The following is a 25,421-nucleotide window of genomic DNA, read 5'->3' on the forward strand; positions in this document are numbered from 1 at the left end:
TTTATTTGAAGGAAAATGGCCGCTATTTTCGTGAAAATACAAGTTTTATAGATGGACGTTAGCGGTCTTACTTTTGTTTTTATGCGATTGTAACATTTGTAACTCATTAAAACAATATATATTTTTGTTTCACAAAATTCACTATGAACTAGTAATATTTAAGTATAGTTCACTATCATTGAGAACGAATGCCCATAAAGTCCTAAAAGCTGAACTTAAAAGTTGTATAAAAATTCGTTGACCATCTATAGAAAAAAAAACAAAAATAATTTAGGCACAGGTCGCCGGCGGACGCGAGGCTGACATGACATGAATAAAGATGTAGCTGTAAATTATAATTAAATGTTCTTAGCGACTCTCGGCTTTTAAAATTAGATTCACCTTTTGCTTGCTTTTCATCGAGTTCTTTTTATAGTATTTTAATGAACCTTTGTCTTAAGGTAATTTGAAATATGTATTTGCATAATAAAAAAGTTCTATGAACATAAGTAGGCGTGAAACTTTCAGTTTACTAGAAAGACTTGCGTAGGCGTGTGGTGTCTTGGTTGTACTATATTATATCTATTCTTGGATGTATGGCGTGTATAACGTCCGCACTCCGCAGATAAATAATAAAAAAATGAATGAGATTGGACTAATGCTTACTTGCCCCATTCATATGTTAATACTCCTTTTATATCATCATTTTCATATTATTTCTGTAAATGTGGGGTTAGCATTTAGTACATTATTACTCAATAGTTAGCATTGCCATATAAAGAGTCAAATAATGCAAAAAGATCTCACCTATTAGTCATCTTATTATGATCTACCTCAGGTATGTTGTTCATGTAACCTACATGAAGTTTTGTTAAAAACCTACAAGTTTTAGTAACACATAAATAATTTATGATAACCTTTAAAGACAGAAAGCAAATGATGTGTACTCGCCTTTTAATTCCCCAAAAGATGAAAAAGATCGCAGTTAATACAAAAAACATTGTTAAAAAACTATAACTGGCTACACATACCGCCTAAGACCCTTCCTAATACTCCTGAGACATTAATAATCTTATAAGCAGTCCCTCAAAATCCATTTATAAGGAGAACCCCGTGAAATGTCGTCAGCTCTATATTTATTCTTTTCTCTTATAAACAGAGCAGATCAAATAGCCTTTGTCCTTCCCTTTTTACTTATTCAAACAAAATTACATATGCCTGCTTCTAGATCGCCATCGTAGTCCGAAATTTTACGCGCCGGAGATACTATCATGAATATAAATCTATCGTAAAGGACATCCAGGGCGGGTTTGGACGCGTCAAGACTTAATTATTAATCTATAGGTGCATACAAAAATATAATTATAAAATATATTTGTCACTACAGGCTTCGTTTTTCATTGAATGATTTTATCTTTAGAATTTGTGGAATAAAGGTAAATATTTTAAAAAATACGTATTTTCTATAGAGTAATCTGATATGATGAAATAAATAAATAAATATAAATATGATTTCTATAGAATATCTGAATGTTTTCAGTCGCCAGGTAAATTCTGTGAACTTCACAGATAAAATTCCACAGGCTAACTACCTACAAATTGTTTCAGAAAACACTCTCAAACTTAGTTTCTTTTATAAATAATCATTTTTTCCTTTAAATTATGTTTAAGCTTTTTGTTTTGACACAACACACTCTCTTAATGTTTTATAAATTACCTGTACCTATGCGATATGAAGTAATTATCCGAATTTTCATTCGGATCCAAACCGTAGGGCCTAGACCGTAGCACGGTCCTTGTGAAGCACTGAGTTTACGGTATGGCTCACTTTGCATTCTTTGTCCGGGCACCCTTTATGGGCATTTTATGGAGTAAGGTCTTTCTGCATAAAGTCCTGCTCTAACCTGGACATTTATACGTCTTGACGTGGTGTATCATAATAGTTTCAGTTGACTGTAACTCGTAATTTTGCAACGTCTTGTACAATACCCACTAGGTGATAAGTGAGTACCTAGGTATGTATAAAAAACGTGACAAGGAATGGAATGTTCTCTCCATACCTGCCTGTAGTCCTACCTAACGTTTATTAACTGTACAATAAATATTATAATTGTATTAATACCTAGATAATATTATTATGTATACCATTTTTTCTAGTGCATTAGTCTAGTATATTTATACAGTATAAAAAGCGATAAATTTTCTAGAGCTAAGCTTTTTCTAAAGTTAACCTTTGGCTTACTGAAAATTATTTTCCTTTACCTTTAAGTAGTCGTTTCTGCTTTTGACATGTGCGTTCATGCCGGTAGCAAAATGAACTCTCAAAGCAATTTATTAAGAACTAGAGGTTTCCCGCCAGATTCTTTTCGTTTTAAAAATCCAAGTTTAGTTCATTACTTTGTAGACTTGGTAAGATTATTATACAGACAGAAACTAAACTGAAGAAAATATGAAACACTAGACCTTACCTTAAAAACATTTCCCGTGGGAATTCCGAGATTAAAAGTAGCCGTTGTGCTAAATTAGGGTGTCATGAAAATTTATACAGTTGGTAGTTCTTATGTTATATACGTAGTAGATTTAGGTATGTCAACTTTACCTTTTTCACCCTTCTACGCCGACATCCGCCGTCGCTCAATATTTACCAATCTATGTAAAAATCAATTCGCAAATAACCTAAATCAAATCTTTTTTTTAAACGACATCACAGATTAGGATGAGAAACCTAAGTAGTTTAGAAAGGTACCTATTGGTTTGTTTCTAGCTGCGACTTTTACTGGCTGTATCGCCGGGGATGCGCGTCGACCGATCTCTGTTAACTATTAATCCCATTTTCTTTCGACGGAGATAACGAAACTCATTTAAGATATCTCGTGAACGCTCCGTTCAACCGTTTTGGGGTGCAGGCGTTAAACGGAACGACAAGTGCGGTGGAGTTGCCGATTTTAGAATTGTTCTTAGTTTTTTTTATATATTTTTTTTAAACTTACATAACCGAATAAATTTAAAAAGTGACCTAGGGCGTCTAGTCTACCTTTTGAGGTAGGTACGGGTCGATAAATTACATAAAAAATATCTTATCATAGCCGGAAGTATAGGCCTATGTCTAAATTTAAGTTCGATTTGATCTTATGATGGTCACGATGACTATTAAATAATTGGAACAAGAGCCATGCTATTCTAAGTAAAAAATGCTCATATAACAGCTACCTATAAACAATCATTAATTTTATTTAAATCAAGATACTATTAAAATTACAGTCTTCTAAATTATTGCGTTACTGAACCGGTTATGTTAATGTTAGAACAAAGCCGTCTCCACAGCCTCTCTGAGCCATAATACGTATTTCGTCTTAAGAGACCAAAGGTTTCTCTTTATGTCTAATAAAGTTTTCTTCAAAGTATCCTTAATTGAAAATTCAAATTTATGCATAAGCTCTGATTGTCGCAGTGAGATTTCTTCGAGGGGATCTCTCTAGTTGTTACGAGATGAGAATATCGCTCAATTACCTCTTTGACTTTGTTGCTGTTTCATTTTTAATACAATTAGCGTTGGCGATAACGGACTTAATTAACTATCGAGATGACACTAGCAAGCAATTGAGACGAGCTATTCTTGTATTATTAATGAAGTGGTTCCAATATTGTATAATTATACTTAACTAGCTGTTAACGCGAGCATCAATTATTCGCATTAAAAGTTTTCCCGTGGGAATTCCGGGATATAAAGTAGCCTATGTTCTTTCTCAGGGTCTAGACCATATACGTTATACCAAATTTCATTCAGATCCGTTCTTTAGTTTTGGCGTAAAAGAGTAACAGACAGACAGTCAGACAGACATAGATACTTTCGCATTTATAATATTAGTTAGGATACTATGAAATTTATTTTTAGGTAACCAGATCTGACTAAACATGTGGAAATATATCCCCAGTATTAGTAAAAAAATAAATTCGATTTACCTCTTTGCATTCATTTTATGATTGGAAATACTTATTAAATTTCTTCATCTTATTCGTCATCAAGTTGGATCTCTTTATTGCGGGTGCGCAATTTAAAGCACATACACCAACACATAATTAATGTGACCATATTATTATTATTTTCTGTGCTATGGCACCTTCACCACATATGATATAATACTATACTTATACTACCTTTTACATATAATTTATCGTTTTTGTAGCTCAGTACAAACCCGAGGCAAGGCGAATCTTCCCAAGCCTTTCTCTGCTGGGTTCCTCGCGAATCACATTAATGAGAATTGAATTAGGAAGGATTTTATTAATGCTTCTCAGAGACGGGTTGAGATTTCCTGGCTAATATTTCCTTTAAATGATTAAAATACAAGCTTGGATGGTGTAGTTAACGTCTCTAGTTCCGTTTAATCTCTTGAAAATGTTTGATTTATAAGTTAAAGTGTTTCACTATACGTTCCGTAGATACTACTAATATTATAAATGCGAAAATTTGTGAGTATATGTGTATGTTTGTTACCTCTTCACGTCAAAACGGCTGAACCGATTAAAAAAAAAAGCATGGTATGGAGTTAGCACATAGGCATTTATCCCGGAATTCCCACGGGAAAACTTTTTAAGGCGAAGCAAAGCTAGCGGGAATAGCTAGTATCTTATATATCAAACATCGCATCACATCAGGAATTAAGATTTGTGAGAATCTTACCAAACTCTGCAAGCTGAAGTGGGAGTGCAACAATGATAACTGCCGATAAACCGATAGCCCGACGGGTAGATGAATGTGTACGCCACGAATAAACATACGTAGCTTGTGGTGGCACCCAGTCTACTGGGTTAAACACCTTATACAGGTACCTGTTACCTGTTAGTGATTGGATGAGGTACCCCTTACAATATACCTAATGCTCCCGATATGAAAGGAGCCTACGTGATTAACGTATCAACAGTACCATACATAGGGCCACCCCCAACTAACATCGTAGCGTTAAAAAAACTCTCATATAACTTGTATAATGGTTCCATTCGAAAATTAAAGTGTTAAGACATAGCTGTATAAGAGTGTAGGAGAGTGCTCTAACTCACTTATAACCACGAAAGAGGCCCACGATTTTGAGAGTATAGGCTTTAGAAAGTCTGTAAAACGGTCTCATTGAAGTGTTTAAGTTATAGAAAGCCTGTAGTACGGTGTCATTGAAGTGTTAAAGTTACTATAGAAGAGCGTTTAATCACTCTCAGCTAGAACTTTTATCGGTATAGTTGTAGTTGTAGAATGGTTATTTAACTCCCTGACTCTTATTTGTTTGGTAAAAAAGGGTTAAGTGAGTATGTTACCGTTTTTAGAATACACTTTTACCATACAAGTCTTTTAAAATAATAGTGTCAACAGCAATCATACGCGACAGTATTAGAGTGACAGTATTGATCATTACTTTAACAGTAAATATAATATATTAACTTGACTTAACATGTTTTGTGAATTGAAAATAATATGCCATTGTAATTTTACTGTAATGTATACCATATTTCCCACCTCAATTTTAATGCGCTCCGAATTTAATAAGGATTTCAAATGATACATAAGTAAATATAAAATAGACGACTCAATTTTGTATTTTTTTGTATCCTTGCTGTATGTCCATTAGTTTCATAAATCGATTGGCATGACTGGAATGACAAAAATCACATAAATAAGTAAGTATTTTAAAGTAAAATATTGTTTATCCCAACAATTTATAGGTTAGGTCGCCAATGCAAATGGCGAACTTACATTTAAGACATATAGACTCACCTAAGTCATCTATTACACTTTTTGAAATAGAACACCCTTAGCCAAGGGTATTATGCAGTCTTAGTCGATCCGCACAGTCTTGTTTAACACCGTTACTTTTACAGTCTACTTGCCTAACGCAATAAGCGTAAGTTAAGTTAACCTTAAAGATTAAAACTGCATTGTTGAGTTTTCCAACACTGTAAGAATCTTGTCTTACTGCACTCTTGACAAAATCTCTTTTATAACCAATTCCTGCAGCCTAAATTCAATATGACACCTAAAGATTTATATGAGTATTAAAGGAAACCACTTAACAACCATAAGTGTTAACAGGTGTCAGTGAGCACTCTTGTATAGTTTTAGTTTCTAGAAACAGTTTAAACCTATAACATCTTAATTATAATTGCTTTGACTAATACCATTTTAACACTTAAACCTGCTGTTAACACTAATTTCATTTGTTAACTCATCTTTATCGCTTTATGTTAGAACTGAGATAATTATAACACAGTTATACAGGTTAAAGTTATAAAAATAGCTGTAATTGAGGGTAAAATGTTTGTTGGGCCTTGGACGGTCATTGACTGTCTACTACTTCACCTTGGTGACAAAACCTAATCCAGCTCTGGAATTAGTCACCGACACTAAGACAAAGAAAACCTAGCATAGGAGTTTACATTTAATAGGTTTTCCTGGAAAAGCTATTCGATAGTTTTATAGTTCACAATAAACTTTCACGTTTCGTTTGTTTTGATTACAACATTCAGCACAAAATTAGTTGCCGACCGTAAAACACCGGCGAATCTCTACATGGGTATAATACCTCAATGCTGTTTTAAAACTTTATGGCGTGTTTATGACGTGGACAAACATTTCCAACCGTCATCCATCAAAATTCAGGTCACTTTTGAGGTATTAAAACCCGTTACGAAAGTACAACCGTTTTTTACGTTGTTCCACGTATTTTTACCGGGAAAATACTTGGTATCAGCAGAAATAAAATCAAAAAGCTTTACAAATAAATACGGATAACCCAATAAATTCCAAAATTAGAACACGACAGCCGCCCCGAGGTCTGAATCATACAAATCGCTGTTAAGTGATAATAGAAGTACAACAGGAGTTCGGTACAAAATATCCATTTTGGGAGGGTGTGACAATCGGGGAGATATCGCCGTCCCCTTTCGACGTTATCACTTCGGGCTTTTCCCTCTCTCTTCCGCACATAAATAATCGGGACATTATTTCATAAAGACGGAAGTAAGATAGGCTGCGACTGAAAAGCTTAGTAGCGTTTCCTTGCTAGGGCTGTTCGAGCGAGTAACGCAGTATGATGGAAATCTTTTGCAGATAAAATTGATTTTCGTGGAAATATGCTCGCTTTTGGGATATTTAGGAGTTGCTTGTCAGTTTTGCGTACAGTTATCTGAAATAATTCAGAATCCTGAATATTTATCTTTTTCTGCAGGATTTACCTTTTATAATAAAAAGGCAGAAAATCGAAAGTAGCGAGTTTTCTTGGAAACTAAGAGCTTACAAGAAAAAACATAATATTTTTTTGGCACTTAATGACTTTATTTCGTATTCATTCTCTATTTTTATTTTCATTACCCACAAACATTGCCAGTACTTCCATATTTATAATAAACAGAGCTAGCTAAACGTTGTGGGCAATAATTTTTTGGTAAAGGCACGTCATATCTACCGGGTCACGTAAATGCTGCGAGGGCGAGAATTGCGTCGTGTTTGGCCACGTCCTAACACCGACAGAGACAATTTCTTTAGGCTAAGACCGGACAGGCAGGTGGCTTGCTTAGCGCCTAGAGCCTAGCGAGTCCCCTAGCGACCGCTTCTTTTGCTAAGCTACTTCGCTACTTGCTAGGTGAATCGGTAAGCTCTAGGCCCTAAGAAAGTCTACCTGTGCGGACTTAGCCTACTGACTGCTTTGTGGAGGTCATTATGGATGACTTCGATGATTAAGAGTGGCGACCTTCTGTTTTTGCCTAATTGCATCAATCCTTTGATTTTTAATTTGTTTTAAATGCTTATAAACAGGTACATTATTATCATCAAACCTCCATAAAACTGGGTTTCCATACAGAGGTTTTTAAAGTATATAATAAAGTTTAGTCTGTAAAACGCATGCTAGATATTTTGAGTTTGTAGGAAAGACAAGTACTTAATAAAAAAAAATTAACTTACATTTAAATTCTATCCTCGGAGGATCGAAAACGAACATTGAGCCAATAATGAAGTTACGTTAGTCCTTTGTACTTGTGCATATTATCGAGCTCGCGCTTGACTAGGCGACCGAGTCATGCTATCAAAACCATCTCAGCTACCTATTCACACGACATTAAACCTAACACTGACTAATTCTATTACAGCTACAGATACGTAGAGCATCCTGATTTATAATATCAAATTCTTCCTAGATTTATACAAAAAATACATCCCCTAGCACTGAGGGGAATTTCAATTTGAAAATACCAATTTAAACACGTTCGTATAATTACAAAACTGTGTACATAAAATGTGAATCACCTACATCTAGCCGTAGTTTACAGTCGATGGAATTCGGCTCTTAATGCCTGGGAGGAAAGGTTGAAAGGGTGGCGGCGGCGGAGGTGTTCTCCCGTTTGTACGTAGAGGGTTCTGTACACGAAGCGAGTAACATTATTTCAACATTAGCAAAGTTCGGACATCCGCTGTAACAGGGCTGCTCTGAGCAACTTTCGCCCCTCCCGGTCCGCCACCGTCGTGGTATAAAAACGGCAACAATCACGCTGCAAATTATAATTCTGCGGCCTCTTTTTCTTTTATAATACGCGCCACAGAAAAACGATTTAACTTTAAGGATCCTGTTAAGACCAAAGAGGTTTTCTTAATCATCTGCTGTCCTGAAAGCTAAACTACATTGCCGCCCAGTTGTTCTTTATTAATTTATTCCATTAAATAGTTACAGCCGTGGTGTCGCTGCATTGCAACAGCAATTCGATCTAAAAGTTCCATTGAATTAACTGCTCTGCTCAAACTGCAAATTTAAGCGGTCACTTTGCTAATTGTAGCCGGACAAGCGTTGATTTAATTTGATTTGATTTGTGTACATCGTGCCGCCGGTCTGGACATAGAAATAAAACGCGCCGAGAGAGATAGGCTCTTTTGTTGTGGTTGTAACAACAGTGGACTCCCGTTATTGTGGTTTCGAAATTCTTTCGTAAAATGCGTAAAGGGCGTGCGGTTAGCTCGACCATTGTTTCTATTTCAAAACACAAAAGTGGCGATAGGCTTCGCGGGAAAAAGATAAACTTTAACATCGAGTTATTTTGCGAGCTATTGTCGGTTGTAGGAATGTTTCCGGGCGTTCCCAACCACATGTTATGCTCGCCAGGTGGCCACGGCGCGCCATGCTCGTAACAAAGATTTCCTACCACATTACCAGAAACTTTGTAGGGGTGAACTAATACACTGTAATATCTTCGTTTTAATTTCCAACCGTAAATAATAATTTGGTCAATTTTCCCTACACAATTTCGGTTGCGTGTTCAAAGTTTTTATTACAATTTTATTGTTATTTAGCCTTGTTTGTTCTTTGTTCCAGATTACATCGGAGGCTTTAAAGGAGCTGCCAGGCGCTAATGTGAGTTTTCGAATTTCAGATAATTTATTGTGAGCAGATGTAATTGAATCTTCCCTTTTCCACTTTATTAAGGATCGAAACAACATAGAAATCAACATACCTATAATAAACATACCATCTTTATTCAAATGAGAATATCTGACATTAGAATGAATAAACCGAGGAAAATAATAGTTGTCCAACTCTGGCGTCCGGCGCGACAAATATTTGATGAAATGGCCAAACCCGGAGTACGGGTATGGTAAATGGAGAGTGTAGTGGTCGGGGAAAGTTTGGCGAATCCGAATAGAGGCATAGAGGAGAGGAAGGTAGAAACTATGAGCGTTAAGAAAGTTTTATGGGCGGGCGGCCATTTGACCGCGAGTCCGGGGCTAATCCTCCCGCCACACAACTATGCACCTGAGACCACGCTTTTTATTTCTCATTCGCATTTCCACCTAATTTTCACCCACCGCAAAGGCAGCGGAGGTGGGCTGAACTTTGTCGGGCGTCATAAATTTATTTAACGGCCCAAAGGCAATAAGAGGCGGAGTGTAAAAAGAAAAATACGATACCAACGTGCCTAGCCGTTATTGCAATTAAACAGAGGAAGTAAATCTTTCAATACGAGCAGCGAGCATTCGCCTCCAGTTTCCTCCTTTAATTTATAGCTTTGTTTTGCTAAGTGCCGTCCCATTGACGGATCGCGATGCGTTTGATTAAAAAACAAATTTATACGGAACCCTTTTTTATAGTCTTATCTTCGGTTGGCTTCGAATAAGAGTCAACTTAATCACGGGAATTATCGAAGCCGTCGCGTGTGGCGTGCTGATGCGGAACATTTCTTTTCCATACGTTCGTGTTTTTTCGCTGATTTATTTTATTTCGTCGCAGGAGTTTCGTTGAAAAGCGAAGATTTGGCTCCCGTCGCGCGATGTCTCAATCACTTCACACACGTATTTAATTTTGTTCTGTGTTGATTTATTCCTCTTCGATTACTCCATCTCGCTTTGAAGTAGATTGTCGCTAAACGATTTTTGCCTTTTACACTACTGAGCTGAGTAAAGCGAATTCGGGAGTTAGGTGTACTTCGAGCGAAATATACATGATTTAGTAAATTTTAACGATTTTCTTGTACGTTATTTTTAAACCTTAGGGCTACGTGAAAAGCAGAGCCAAAGCGAGGTGAATGAACTCTGTATACATATTAACTGCGTATGCTCGCCTCAGAGGAATGGTAGAAATTCAGTGGTTCTTGTACCGTTAATAACTCCCTTGAAGGGTTGCTGAGTAAGTAAATCGCGCAATTTCTGCGGTAATAGGAAAATGAAGGGACGAGTGTTAAATTCAAATTGCTTAATGGCTCGGAAGCTGGAGTTTCATTTTCCATACGAATTGTTTCGTAATTTACTACTCGCAGCCGACACCGCGTAATTTTTTATAAATTTATAAATATAAAACAAACGTTTCTCTTTACAAACAATACGCCCTTCTAAAATATGAGCCTCTGTAAGTATGTAATTACTGGATATGGATAAGATAGTCTTATATTACTTTTCTTATACGTACTTCTCATGAGGACCGTAGCTATGATTTGTGACAATTTACCCAAATTGCCCCAATTATTTTAAATAATATGTAAACCTTAAACTGCTTGAATTATTTATTGACACCTCCACTTACCGGGAACGTGGAATAACCTACATAAGCTATAACTATAGCGTTTATTGTTCCAAATTGTAGAGTCGGTAACCGTCTAACTATTTCAATTAGCTTGCCTCAGTAAGCGCGACAAATGTATGGACAGCATAAAAACTGTTCAAATATTCATAACAAGCGCGGCAGCTATCGATTGGTCGACGATGGTGGCTCGTGGGCACAGCGCTGGCGGTGTGCAGTGGCGAAAGAGGCTTACGAATTTACTAACCTACCAGAAAGTTAAAAGTTAGTTAGCTAGTTTAAAAGTTAGAATATAGGTAGATAGAATATTCTTAATTTGTGAATTTTAGATTGAAGCTTTAACTTATAAACTGTAGCATAGGTACAAAAATGGCGGTCTTATCGCTTAATGCAATTTTTTGTTAAGGCAACCTTTGTGTGGAAGGATATTTATGATCGGGTTTAAATCTCAATTCCACATTTAAAGACGGCATAAGAAGAACATCGTTGTAGAAGATAGGAGTCCATGTTGAAGAAGACTTTCTGATATTCGAGAAACTGCCTGTTTAAGTACTTACTTTCACTGCATTCGTTAAACTGTGCTAGTGAGGTATCATACGAGTAGCCACGAATACTCCCCAACAAAGATGTTATCAGCTACCGCGCCTTTATTATTACCTACGATGAAATGTAACCGCGTATTATATCTGGGTCCCACCTCAGATTAGGTAGGGCATGTTGTGGTACCTTCACCCTATCGCGGAGTCGTATCGAAAATATTTGTTCCATTCATCCAGGGCTTTGACCTTAGATAAGGTAATGCCTCCTAACGGTGCTTTCGTTTGTGTAACGGCATACCCTAATAACTCTTCAAGTTATACCTAAATCTGTTTATGGTTTGGGCAGAATGAGACCTGATTTAGCCAAAGTGAGGGTGAAGGTTAACGTATGATATTACGTAAGTACCTACTAGCTAACATTGAAAGATATACCATACAATTCACTCTGAAAGTTTAAGTATGTATTTTTGTGCAAAAAAACATTTTCAAATTCAAATCTTAAGAAGGCAGGCTATACGCTATACCTCGGGGATATGCACAAAGGTCGCATTCGAGAGAGTTAGATGCAGGTTGGTAATTAACACCGTTACAGAGAGTACCTATACCAAATAAAATACTCTAGGTACACAAAAAGTCTTACATTATACATACTACTCTTTGTCAGCCCCAATCTTATCGTGCCCATCGCGTAATGACATTATAGCGATGCGGAATACCCTGCAAGACTCTGACGTACGAACAAAGGCAGTTCGTATCATAAAACTAATTGGAAATTACGCCACTGTGGTATGACTATGGGAATGACTGTTCGCAAACCGATAATTTCAGTGTGAAAATTGCTGACAAGAAAATTGTCGTGTCATTGCTTTTATTTGAAAAGTTTACAGTCAGTATGTCTGATGATAAAATAAGTCAATGGTTTTGTGTTAAAATATGTGGCTATGCCAACCATATAAGACAGATCAAGCCACCAAAAGTTTTTTGAAATACGTTATAATAATAAGATGGAATATAATGATCCTTTTATTACTTACAGAAGTTGATTCACTGTCTATACTACTTTAATTAAAATTAAACATATTTAAAATTCCGAATGGTTGCAGCACGCACCACTTAAATTAAGAGATAAAAGGCAAAGCTCTTGTTAATTAAACATGAGTGCAAAAGGCAGTAATATGTCTAGGAATTTTCTTCATTTCATAATTAACTTATCTCGAGTCAGAATTTCACACGCACACTCATTCAACCCCTATGTTAAGCTGTCTTTTGACTTATTAAAGTACCGAGGTACTTACTTTATTTCATGTACTTCTTTATAGCTTAATTTATTTATTTATTTTTATGAATTAATTTACCGCAAAAGACTTACTACATAGTACAACATTCAACTCAGCTCTTCAGGCTAATCACTAACTTATACAATTCGGAATACCTTCGGCTGGAACCATTAATTTAACCAGACAACTATGTCCATTGGGCAAGCAACGCCACCCTGTAGCCAAGAATTCCTAGCATTATCAGATCTATATCACGCACCTACTTACACATCTATACATACCTTCATAAACGTATGCTAAATGGCACCTAAGGCACAGGTAAGCGTCGCAATCCTGCCAGCTGGGACCGCCGATAGCATTTAGGTAATTCATAAAGCGATACGGACAGCATAATCGTATAGGCGATGTATATTACCGTAATACAGTGACGATATTAGGATGATATTGGGTCAATTACACTGACACGGAGCTATTACGCAAGTGTGTAGAGACACGGCAGTTGATGGGGAAAAGGTGCTATTTAATAGAATGGCGTTTTTTTATGAACCAATTTAGTGAGTTAGTTAGTCTGACTGTCGTGGCGGGGGTCCCGGTTTCGGTTCTCGGTCAGGCAGATTTTTTTATAAATATTATCTTCTCAATTATTTTGTTTACTCTAGTCTAGGTCTAGTACTAGTTTCAGTATTAGAAAATGAAAATATTTAACTTTTCTTTTCGTCATGAGATCAGATCTGTACACGTTTTTGTAAAATATTACATATACTTATAGCTTTCTCTAGAGCCGTCACTTTGTATGCTAGGAAACGTAAAATTTTATAATTATTTATACCAGACCTTTTGCTAGATGTCTTTATTCACGCAACTGTACCTCCAGTATACTATATTTAGGGCACATGCTTACACGCAGTAGATCCCTTTATAGTGGTTCCAGCTTGCTACCTGATTAAGATTATATTTCGATTCTGATCGTAAATTATCTTGTAATAAGCTGTAATTGATTATCATTAAGCTGTGAACTAGATTTATGTGTCAAGTCTACTTATGAAATGATGTACATTATGTAATGAATAACTTTATTTCAGCCAGAATTACGGAATTGATTGGAAAAACATACTTTTAAAATCTAACTCTAAAGGCCGGTCTACATTTTTACGAGAATCTCGCGAGAACAGTTTTACCTACGGCCAGAAGAAATTTTAGACTTTTGAGTGTTGTTTCTAATGAAGAACCCGTTACCCCAATGGTTTCGGTTTTTCAGCAGATAACTATGGCAGGCACTCCTCCCACCAGCGTGCACATTTGAAGAGCTATGTCAGCGTAGCCTCGTAGCGTGGCCAGCTGGACATGAGGAAAGCTGATGACAGAATGTGGTGGCATACCTTGGTGATTATGACGTTGAAGTTACAAAGACTCGACGTTGTAGAAAAAAACTAATCTATAAATTTTGGTTTAAGCTTATGCTTAAGCTTTTTAAGTAGGAATTTAGATTAACAATAAGAAATCGCCGGTTCTTGCTCAGAGTTCAACGGGTAGGTACCACTACCAACGAAAAGGTCACTGATAAAACTGCACCCTATATGCATCTGTATCTGTAGTGCGCAATGTTTATCCAACTGATTTAATAACTGAGCCGCGTTGAACGCGCGCTGGATGCGGAATATCAATGCTGTGTTTCGATTTCAACGCATTAGCGGCATAGACTAATAGTAAACAGGGCAGGGACGGACTAAGTAGAATGTATTCTGATATATTTTTAACGTCCGACGAAAATTAGGGGTGTTAAAAGTTTCACGTGTCTGTGTATCTCTGCGTGTGTGTATCTATCTGTGGTAGCGTAGATCCAAAACCGCTGAACCAAATTTTGATTGGTATTTTTTTTGGGTCATTGCTAATTTAACCCCGAGTGTTCTTAGCCATATTTACGATAACGATAACGATAAAGATAACGAAAGTTTTGATTTGGATCTATTTTGTAGTCATGTAAGATCAATTAATTATAGTATAACGGAGCATTTCAGCTCTTCCGTTATTGAAATAAGAACTTAATCATTATTAATTAATTTGTGACCACTGTTTAACTGGAGCAATTATATTTTTACTTGTCTGAAACATATAAGTGAAAACTTGTAATTGGCTATCTATAACTATTTTAAAATTCTTATGTAAAATAAATTAGCTGTAAGTTTTCCTATAATAAATAATAAATAAAATAAATAAATAAATTTTATCTAATTAGGTTTAGCCGTTCAAAAGTTGAGCGACTTTTCGTGTTGAATGTCGGTGGTTTTTAACTTTGGTTAAATTGTTATTATGTTTTTTTATACCATCATTTTACAGACTGGCGTTGCCAGCAGCAACAAAAAAAACAATTGATATGTGACAGTTAGTAAAGTGTTAACCGATTTCGAAAGCCGAAAGGAGAATCGAATTAATTATTGGGACTAGGAAATTGACATTGTCTAAGTTTTTTTAAGCAATTAACTATACTGATGATATGTAGTAGAAGTAGTAAAGCCTAGGTAATACTACATTCAAACGCTTTATATTCTACGACCGTAATAGAAATTCGTGACTCTCATTGAAATTTCACAAGATAAACGTCATGTGATATGACAATTTTAATAAGCCATTAAATAGTTTGGAGTGACTTTTATCTCATGATTTCGGAGCCCTCTCTGAATGTGAGTCCACAGTTGAAACAGATAAGGGCAGAGTGAATGCACGAATGCGCTCAGGTACCTCGAGCAAGGGGGGAAGGGGGTAAAGTTTGATTAGGGGGGGGAGACGGGGTCGAACTTATTGGCACTTTAAAATTAAACCCATAAATTGCAATAATACCGCCGTGTTTAAGTGTGTTGTGCTGGGATTGTAATCTGTATAGTTCAATTTTTAATCAGAACGGGAAATTAATATATGTGTCATACTAAATTGAATAATTATGTTAAAATTATTAGAATATCTGAGAGAATAATTATGTTAAAATTATTAGAATATCTGATTGAAATATGAAATATACTCACTCAAAAATTTTAATTCTATAGTTCCAGTCAATGTAATCACACTTATGTATTTTGACTGTTATTAGGAATTCTGACAAATAAAACTATTATTTCGTCAAACACCTGAATTTCAGATAATCCCATGAACCTCAGCTGCCAAATCACAACTTCAACTATGAACCTTTTGCGCCACAAATTTTAAAGCTTCTTCTAAATCTTTCAATTGAAAGCAAATCTAAACTAAACGCACGAAGCTACAATCCAGGGCCGTAATCAGGAGGCCTAAAGCATTTAGCGTGTCGCTGCGTGCGATGGGGGCGCCAACAGGATACCTACGTGATTAATGGAATCCGAACGCAACAGTAATGATAATGATCCGTGTGTTTGCCGCTGCATCATCCGGCCCTATTCTGAAGCTCAAATGATTATGGTCTCGTCATGATTGCTCAGTGAAGAAATGGTTGATATAGATCGCGAGTCGCGAGCAATGAAAAAGTTCCACCTGCTATTGCCGTTCCATACAATGTCAATGAACTTTTTCATCGCTAATGTGTATATTAATTAAAACATTATACAGGTACCTACCTACATTTTTAAACAACATGGGTTTACATAATAATATCTAGATGTGCTAAATCTAGATTTGCAGGTTTCCTCACAGTTATTTTGTTTCACCGTAAGAGCGATGGTATACATTGGTACATATCAGCGCTGGGATTCGAACCCGGATCTATGGCGTCAGAGAAGCGGCCGCTTACCCTACGTATTACGTATATTCATTTAATTTTCGTTATGAAGTCAAAACCAGAATTGGGGCGTGCAGTAATGTGAATTCGTAGAGTTTGCGATTTTCCATAGATTACGTTGTAATCGTGTTTGCTTAATGAGAGTGGTAGTTTCGAAGCTTTTGATGTTATACTCGAGGTTTACCTGAGTGATTCCATAATTACGATATGCGCATATATTATGACTGTATATGCATTATCTATATGCTTTGCTAAAAGTGTTTCTTGTTATTATCAGACGCCAGAAGGAAATTGTACTGTAAAATAATACGAGGGTGACAATGTGCCACGTTTTTGTCAAGGTAAACACAAACCCGCATATTTAGTATTTTTACCACGGTTTTGTCACCTACACACCAATATAATTATGTTAAGATAGAATTTTTTATCTACCTATACGCGTCACAGTCTGTGACAAATCCTGACGTACTTGAGTAGGAAATGTTCTTTTAGTTTTGACCAATCATATTGAAAAGTACTCCCAGCATTTAACATGACGTACCACGCATTTAAATCAAGCGACAAAATAGCTAATATTGTTTGAATCGTTAGCATAACCCTAGCCACAGTCCTTCGAGACCGCATGTGAGTGTGTTCCACTATCACTGGCCAGCTCACTGCCTCCCCGCCGACATTAAACAAACTTAATGCCGGAAATCATCCCATGTCGTCGCGGTTCGTCGCACATAGCCCTATATTTCATTGACTAACATAATTATAATAGTTGCTTAGGTCACATTGTAGGCATTCGGGCTTCCCCTAAGCTATGCGGGGCGATTTGGTTAGCTGGGTTTGCTTGGTGGGGGACTGTTGAGCGAAACTGTTTGGAATGTATGTTGCTCTGAAGGTGAAACTACGATTAACATGGATATTCTGAAAGTCTCAATTATTACGCCGCGCCTCACATCCAGTACATGGTAATAATTATGTAGAACCATCAGTTTTAGTAATTAAAGAAAGAAACTATTGCTAAATAAGTACTTAATCTAACAACAGGATTATCTTGCTTCAACTTAACGAGCCCTCACTAAAACATTTTCAAAGAGAAAGTTGAGTACAACACCTAATTTGTTTCAATCCCTCACTCGTTCTTCAGTCTAGACGTCAAATGAATCTTTTAGTTTCATAAATAGCTGTGAAACAGAGATAAAAACAAAAATAAGAGTGCAGACCTCAAAAACAACAGACAGTGAAAAGCGGTGTTCGACTGTTTAAAAGTAAAGTTGGGTTCACACAGGGAGCAAGCGAATAGTCATTCGTAATGGCCGCCGACGTTTTGGCTCCACGCTTCATAACTCACTGGGAGTTGGGATAAGCCGTAAGTAAATCACGCTGCGATGAATACAGCACGCTCTGTTGCCCTGATAACGATTAAATATGGTGCGACCGCTCATATTGTGTGCACTTAGCCGGACAGCGCGACGAAATTCTCATATTTATGCGCCCGGTGTGCATCTAGGCTATGAAAATTGTTTCAACCAAAGTTTATGTGTAAATAAAACGTCATATTACGCGCTGGATTTTATTTTCATCGACTGCAGCCTTAACTTTTGTAATAAACTGGGAAAATGGTGTAAGCACATAATTTATTCTGTCCGAACACTTTTATTTTGTTCATGGATTACCTGCAATGTTTAATTAATTAATTCTTCGTATATTTACATATTGTGATAAAACAAAGTGTTATACCTATACTATTATTTGTATTACCACTGCAGTAACATGCCTAGCGGTTCAATTTCAAAGTGCTATTAACAGAATATAAAATGTCGTATTGATAAATCGGCATCCGATCGGTGGTAACTGCTAAATAGCGTGTGACTAATGACCGTTTGATAAATACCCACCAGACAACAAGGGTTGGTACGAAACGAATGCAAGTCTGAATTTTAGTCCAAATTGTATTTATCAACAGATGGCGCTGTTTAGTCCCTCTTTCTTATTTTTTTTTGTCACTATGACAACAATTTAATGAAATATTACTGTCATACTATAAACAATATTTAAAAAATATAAACACTCACACCTTGTACTAATGTACTCCCTTGCGGGGTAGGCAGCAGAGGTGCATTCACTTTTCGCCAGTGTTTATGTTAGACTGTCATACTATTTACCTTAAAGGCTTCAATTTTAAACATGTGTGTTTACTGCATGTACCTACTTATGAAACTGAAATTGTAATTGGAATATTAAAGATTATCAAAAAGATGTGGCCTTAAAGCTTAAAAGCATTACTTATCCAAAACCAATTCATTTTAATTTAAATATAATGAACTGTATATATACCTATAGATTGCACGCAGGCCAATACGACTGAGACGTATCATAAAGGTTTGCATGCCAACAGGCTATAAACATAGCCAGTGCCCTAATAAAACAAGTTTGGAAACTTACTGTGCAACCACAGCGTCGAAGATGTCCTATGTAGGAATCAGGTAGATGCTGATTGAATAAACAACGTAGAATCAGATATGAGCCAATCATTGATATAAAGTACTGTTGTAGCTGTAACAGCTATCGATTTTATAAACTGTGATGAAAATGATTTTTGAGCCACTTTTGATTTGTGAGGTAGATGGTTGTAGACTTAAATTTTTCAACAAGAACATTGGGTTGTAAAAAAAAGATAATAAATCAATTTTTAAAAAAAAACTATAAAACTATATCTAAGTATACACTTTTATCTATAGTAAAATAACGTATTTCAATATTGTGGTACAGTATAACATCTATGCAGCCAGCCACCAAAGAATTTTAAGAAACACAAACAATAATAATCATAGAAAGGGCTCCGCAGTAATGCGAAAACTTCGGCCTCCTTGTTAGGGTAATTTGAAACAAATGACTGTAACTACTCCGTTACGTGTTTTGCGCAGTTTTATATTGCTCCAGAGGTTAATAACACCACCAAAGAATGTATCTACCTAAGTTATTTTTTTTAAATATACTTTAATTATTTTATACGTGTACATTGGAGCATATTATACCTATAATAATGTAAGTAAATTTAAATGATGGTGTCGATAAATTGTTTATTAGCGTCGCTTCCACTCGTATCATAGCATTTGGCTCATGTGGCGGCGTATTAAAACTAATTAATTCATCCCTCCCACATTTAAAATGTTTGACCAGTGGCCAAACCAAAATCAATTAAAGCTGCAAACTTGATACAGCTTTAATTAAAATCTCAATTTAAATTGTTGGCAAGGTCTAATGCGTAAATGGTAGATCAAACATAAAGCAAACCCAAAATTCAGTAGGAGTGCTGTGGTTTATTCCCATTCGGCTCAGTGGACTGAACCCTTAATATCTGAATTAAATAATCGATGCCAATTAACATGAATATTGGCCTGCTCTATACTTTTCATTAATATAGATTCGTTCATCCATTATTTCAGTATACTTCTGAGTAGAAAAGTACGATAACACCTAAATAATGTATGCCCATGTCACGGTACTTATTATAACTGACAATACTGTCTTTCAATCGTCATTCTCGACTGAATTCGTAATGATTTCATGGCCTACTTTAAACATAACTTCATTTTGTCTTCATATTTTCACCTCAAATTGTTAGAATGATTGTTCACTGCGCCCTACAAACCTATTATAAATAAATAAATAAATATAAATATGTGGGGACATCTCACACACGGCCATCCGACCCCAAGCTAGGCAGAACCTGTGTTATGGGTGTCAGACAGCTGATATATCTACACAAATACATAGATAGATAGATTACTAAATATAAATATCAACACCCAAGACCCGAGTACAAATATCTGTCTTTAAACAAATATCTGCCTCAGCCGGGAATCGAACCCGGGACCTTCGGCATAGCAGTCAGGGCCACTAACCACTACGCCATTCGACAAGGAAGATACGCTTAAACTTTACACACACCCTCCCAAAGTCTAGACGATCATTTAGATTATTATTATTATTTTATTTATTTTTTTAAATATCTTTATTGGCATAAAAAAAGTTACATATGACATAAGATTATTCGACAAAACTTACGGCAACAACATGTAGGTAAAAATGCTTATAAGGCTGAGACATTCGATGCCTATTAAAACTTTAAACTTATAATATAAAAAAAGGGGTACATGTATAGAAACTACTAATTCTAACTAACATAATTTGCTGATTTGGTAGGTACACACGTTTTGTTCAACACAACATGCGTTTGTAACATTGATAATTAAATAATAATAAACGTAAAACCTACCTAAGTAGGTTTACGGTTGTTAGATACCATTGGTAACTTTATAAACTATATTTTAATATTTAAACATACCTAACTTGCATTAGTTATCTAGAAGTAATGAACTAACCTAATTACACTTACATAATTGATTAACTAAACTAACCGAATTTGAACTTGGTTACTACACTCATAGGTGGGTAGGAAACTTAAAAACTAACACACAAATTTAATACGATACGACAACAGCGTAATTAATTGCGCTCTGCACTCAAAAATGGCCCGTTTGTAGTAGGTAATAACTTATACGATGCGCCGACGCCACAGATGCACGGCCGGCCGGCGTGCGGTAGCTATACGAGCGAAACATGTTATTCGTTAAGTATTAAGTGATGGGGTAAACGGTAAGTTTTATAGCTGTCGATGTACGGCAAATTATGTGATCGTGATTTTCCAAGATTCGAGACTAAAGCATTCATATGTTTTGGGCTGCTTCGTAGGTAGAATTTGCGTGTTTGTTTGAATATGAATTCTTTGAGTGTGGGATATTTTACTCTTGAGTGGAGTCTCAGCAAATTGGTTCTAAAAGGCGTGTTGTACGCGATTTTGACCGCTTTATTTTGGACCACTTGCTGCTTTTTGTAATTGGCATTTGTAGTGCCGCTCCATACTGGGCATGCGTAAGTTAAACATGGTCTAACTAATGTGGAATATATGGAGAGCTTGGTGTGGGGGCTCAAATTGCTTCTCCTATTTAATAAAGGGCTGAGAGCTCCGAGAGCCTTTATGCCTTTCGATCTCACGGCAGTAGTGTGCGTAGTCCAGTTAAGTTTTCTGTCGAGATGTACCCCGAGGTATTTGACTGATTTACTCCACTGAATGGGGTAACCGCATATTTTTATTGATTTTTGTGGGAATTTGCGCTGTCTGCTGAACATTATGGCTTCAGTTTTTGTCTCATTTAGCTTCAGTTTCCATTTGGAAAAGTAGTCGTGTAACAGACTTATGGACAATTGTAACCGATCCACGACCAGAAAGACGAAGAAAGTTTTGACGAAGAAAAAGACGCTGTGTCGTCCGCGAATAAGGCTAGTGTAGTGTGGGGTTGAATCGGGATATCATTTAGGTACGAAAAGCAGGAATAGATAAGGACCAAGAATTGATCCTTGAGGGACTCCAGCAGGTATATCATACGCCTGTGAGCGATGGCCATCTATTGTGACGTAAAATTGCCGTTTCTCTAAGTAACTACGAATGAGTTTTACAAGTGGCAAAGGGACATGATTACTCATGAGTTTATGCAGCAACGCGTCATGCCACACCGTATCAAACGCCTTTTCGAGGTCAAGCAGGAACATTCCAGTCGAAGCTCCTAAGTTGAGCTGATGACTAACGTGCTCAGCTACACGAGCCAATTGTTGAGAAGTGGAATGGTGTCTACGGAAACCGAATTGCTCGTTTTTGAGTAAATGTTGAGTTACTTTAATGAGACGAACATAAATTAGCGTTTCAAACAGCTTGCTGAGACATGACAACAGGCTTATCGGACGGTAGTTGGTCGCATCAGTGTCTGCTTTGCCAGATTTTAATAGAGCTATGATCTTTGCTATTTTCCATTGTTGTGGAAAGTAAGCATGGCGGAAGCATGCGTTGAAAAGTTTAGTTAAAAATACAATGGCTTTCTGTGAGAGGTTTTTTAATAAGATGTTGTGGATCTCATCAGGACCAGGCGCTTTTCGACGCTTGAGCTTGCTTAGACATTTTTTGATTTCGCTCGGTCTAGTTTGAAACCGCAGTGTGGAGGGTTCCGCGTCGTAGAGCAAGCTAAGAGACGCTTTTACTACATTTTCTGTGTCTTCACTAGGACAGTCTTGAGTGAGTGTCATATTACTTTTGAAGGCATCGGCTAGGGTGGTGCATTGCTCTATGGTGGACTGAGTGAGTGTACCGTCGTGTCGTTTAAGAGGTGGAATAATGACAGGTTTACAACGAAGTTTTTTAGCAAGTTGCCAGAGATCAGCAGTGGGGTTATCAACTTTGGCAAGCCTAGATTGCCAAATTTTATCATTGTGCGCCGTTATCATAGAGTTAACTCTTTTCTGAATGAGGTAAATTTTGGATCGGAGCTCTTGTCGAGAAAAGATGCATGTCTCCTTTTGGGATAACCTGCGGAGTCTGTTTTTCGTAGTGATCAGTTTGCGGATGTCACGAGGTAATTTTGTAGGTTTAATTTGACTGCTGGTGCCTTTGGGAACAAATTTCTCTTTTGCATCAAGCAGCACAGTGGTGAACAAATCTACGGCTTCGTCGATCTCAGCCGTGGACTCAAGGATTTTAGAAGTTAGTGACAAGTTATCGTCGAGGTACGAACGAAAGCCATTCCAGTTGGTGTCTCCGTAGCGATACGTTATAATATTTGATTTATTTAGGGTACCGGGAATGCTGAATGTAAAGGGTAAATGATTAGATGAAAGAGCTGGAATAGTCCTCAAGTCAGTTATCTCAGGAACGTTGCGGGTTAAGACCAGGTCGGGGTTTGTAGGTTCGTGTTCGGTGTGATAGTGTACTAGTGATGGATCAGGGGGTGCGTGTATAAAATAGTCACTGTTAAGCATGTGATTTAGTAGAACTCGGCCACGAGTATTATTTCTTGGGCAACCCCACTCCCCATGCTTAGCATTAAAGTCACCAGTAATGATGACGCACTCACCAACATTAAGTAAGGCGTCTAGGTCTTCTGGTAGCAGAGGCATGTTAGGAGATTGGTAAACAGAGATGATGATGTATTTCTTGTTTGAGAGAGAAAGTTCTACACCAATGGCTTCTAGATGTTTTGTGTTTGGAAGCTTGACAAGATTATGTGGTATGTTGGAATTAATTAGTATTGCCACACCCTGGCCACCACCACTGCGGTGCTTGTCGAGGCGATAACAGCGCAAACCTGGTATGTTTATTGCCGTTTTCTCGGATAGCCTAGTTTCACATATTGCCATAACATCGACAGATAGTCCACTTACCGCGAGGTGCAACAGCTCGTCCAGCTTGGCCCGCACGCCATCCGCGTTCCAGGATAAAACACGGAGCTCCGCTTCTTTATACATACTTATCGAGATGGGTGAGAATTAAGATGACTTTGTCTACCATTGATTCGCAAGCTAAAAATTTTTGTTTTAAGTTTTTAACAATATTGAGTATTTGCAACATTTCTTTCGTGGTTGAATCTTCCGAAGAGGCCCTGGCTGAGACGGGCAGGACTGGATTTGAAGCCATGGATGTGGGTCTTGCGTCATGAACGCGGTCGTTAGATGTTACAGCTGCCCAGGATCGGCCGTCAAAGTTAGATTGCTTCGAGAGTTTCATTGATTGCTTGACTTGGGCATCACGCTGCTTCTGAAGGCGTTCCAAGTATCCTAACCGAGTAGTACACTGTTGATAGTTAGCAGGGTGTGACTCGTGACAGTTGCAGCATTGCGCTGGTGTTTGTCTATCTTTTTTCGGACAATCCATTGTGAGGTGGGCTCCTTCGCATTTGACACACCTTGGAGGCATATTGCAGTTCTTGGATGCGTGGCCGAATTCTTGGCACCTAAAACATTGTGTTACTGCGGTGTTTCTAGGATTATATTTGCGAATATTTACAACGCAGTTGCTGAGATACTTAATTTGCCTGAACTTTTGTATATCGGTACCAGATGGGAGCTGCACAAGAAATGGGGGGTAGTAGGACGACCCCTCAGCCGTTTGTTTCATGAGTGTTACCTTCGCATCTTTGAACCCAAGGGTCGCAAGCTCTTCAGCAAGGTCATCCTCTTCTATAGGAGGAACACCACGGATCACCGCCTTGTATAATTTCTCATCACGACGAGTGTATGAGAAAAAGCCAATATTTTCATCCTGGAGACTTTTCTTGATCTCAGCATGAGTTGATGGTGCGTAGCAGCGTACTGCCACTTTGCCCTTCCCCCTGTATTGTAAATGGAAACTGGTAGTGACTTTGGTTATCAGCTCCTTTACAGTATTGTGAGTCCAATGATCTTGTAGCTTGATCAGGATAGGTGGGATGTGTGTCTTCTTGCGCGTGGTAGCCGCGCGGAGATTAGTAGCGGACACAGGATCTAACCCTTGTTCGGCCTGCAGCTTGCCGAACCGATTAGTAGTGGGAGTTAGTGGCTTTGCCGGCGATTTACCAGTAGCAGTGCGCTTTGGCAGCTGCCATCCATCTTCGGAGATTCCATCAGGACGCAGGCGTTTGCTGTTTCCACTAGCGTTGGTGTAGGTAGTGGATTTCGATATGTACTTGTCCATTGTGTTTGTCGGTGTTATTGGTATCGACATTGCTTTTCGACGAGTTTATCGATAAGTCTATGTCCCATCACTATACAAAACTGGTTTATTAGATATCGGTAGAACTATGATGCGCAACAAAATACACGTCCGCGCGTCGCCGTCGCAAGAACGAAGGCTGATCATTTAGATTGAATTTATGTAAGTTGCATAGTAAGTACCTACAGGCGCGCACTTTTATTTTACTGTTTATATAATTGGCCCTACATAAAATAGTAGTGCGCTCATGGTTTAAGACAGGTA

The 25,421-nt window shown here is 37.4% G+C and overlaps 1 protein-coding gene across 2 annotated transcripts in view; it reads left to right on the plus strand.

The window, feature by feature from the left end:
* LOC105391004 (semaphorin-2A) overlaps positions 1-25,421 on the plus strand; it is a 319,874-nt gene that overhangs the window by 144,372 nt on the left and 150,081 nt on the right. For both annotated transcript variants that reach the window (XM_038114079.2, XM_038114080.2), the window contains exon 2: positions 9,330-9,368. The gene's annotated coding sequence lies outside the window, so the exon portion shown is untranslated. The remainder of the gene's footprint in view (positions 1-9,329; positions 9,369-25,421) is intronic.

Source organism: Plutella xylostella, chromosome 18, assembly GCF_932276165.1.
Source record: "Plutella xylostella chromosome 18, ilPluXylo3.1, whole genome shotgun sequence".
In the NCBI taxonomy this organism is placed as follows: Eukaryota; Metazoa; Arthropoda; class Insecta; order Lepidoptera; family Plutellidae; genus Plutella; species Plutella xylostella.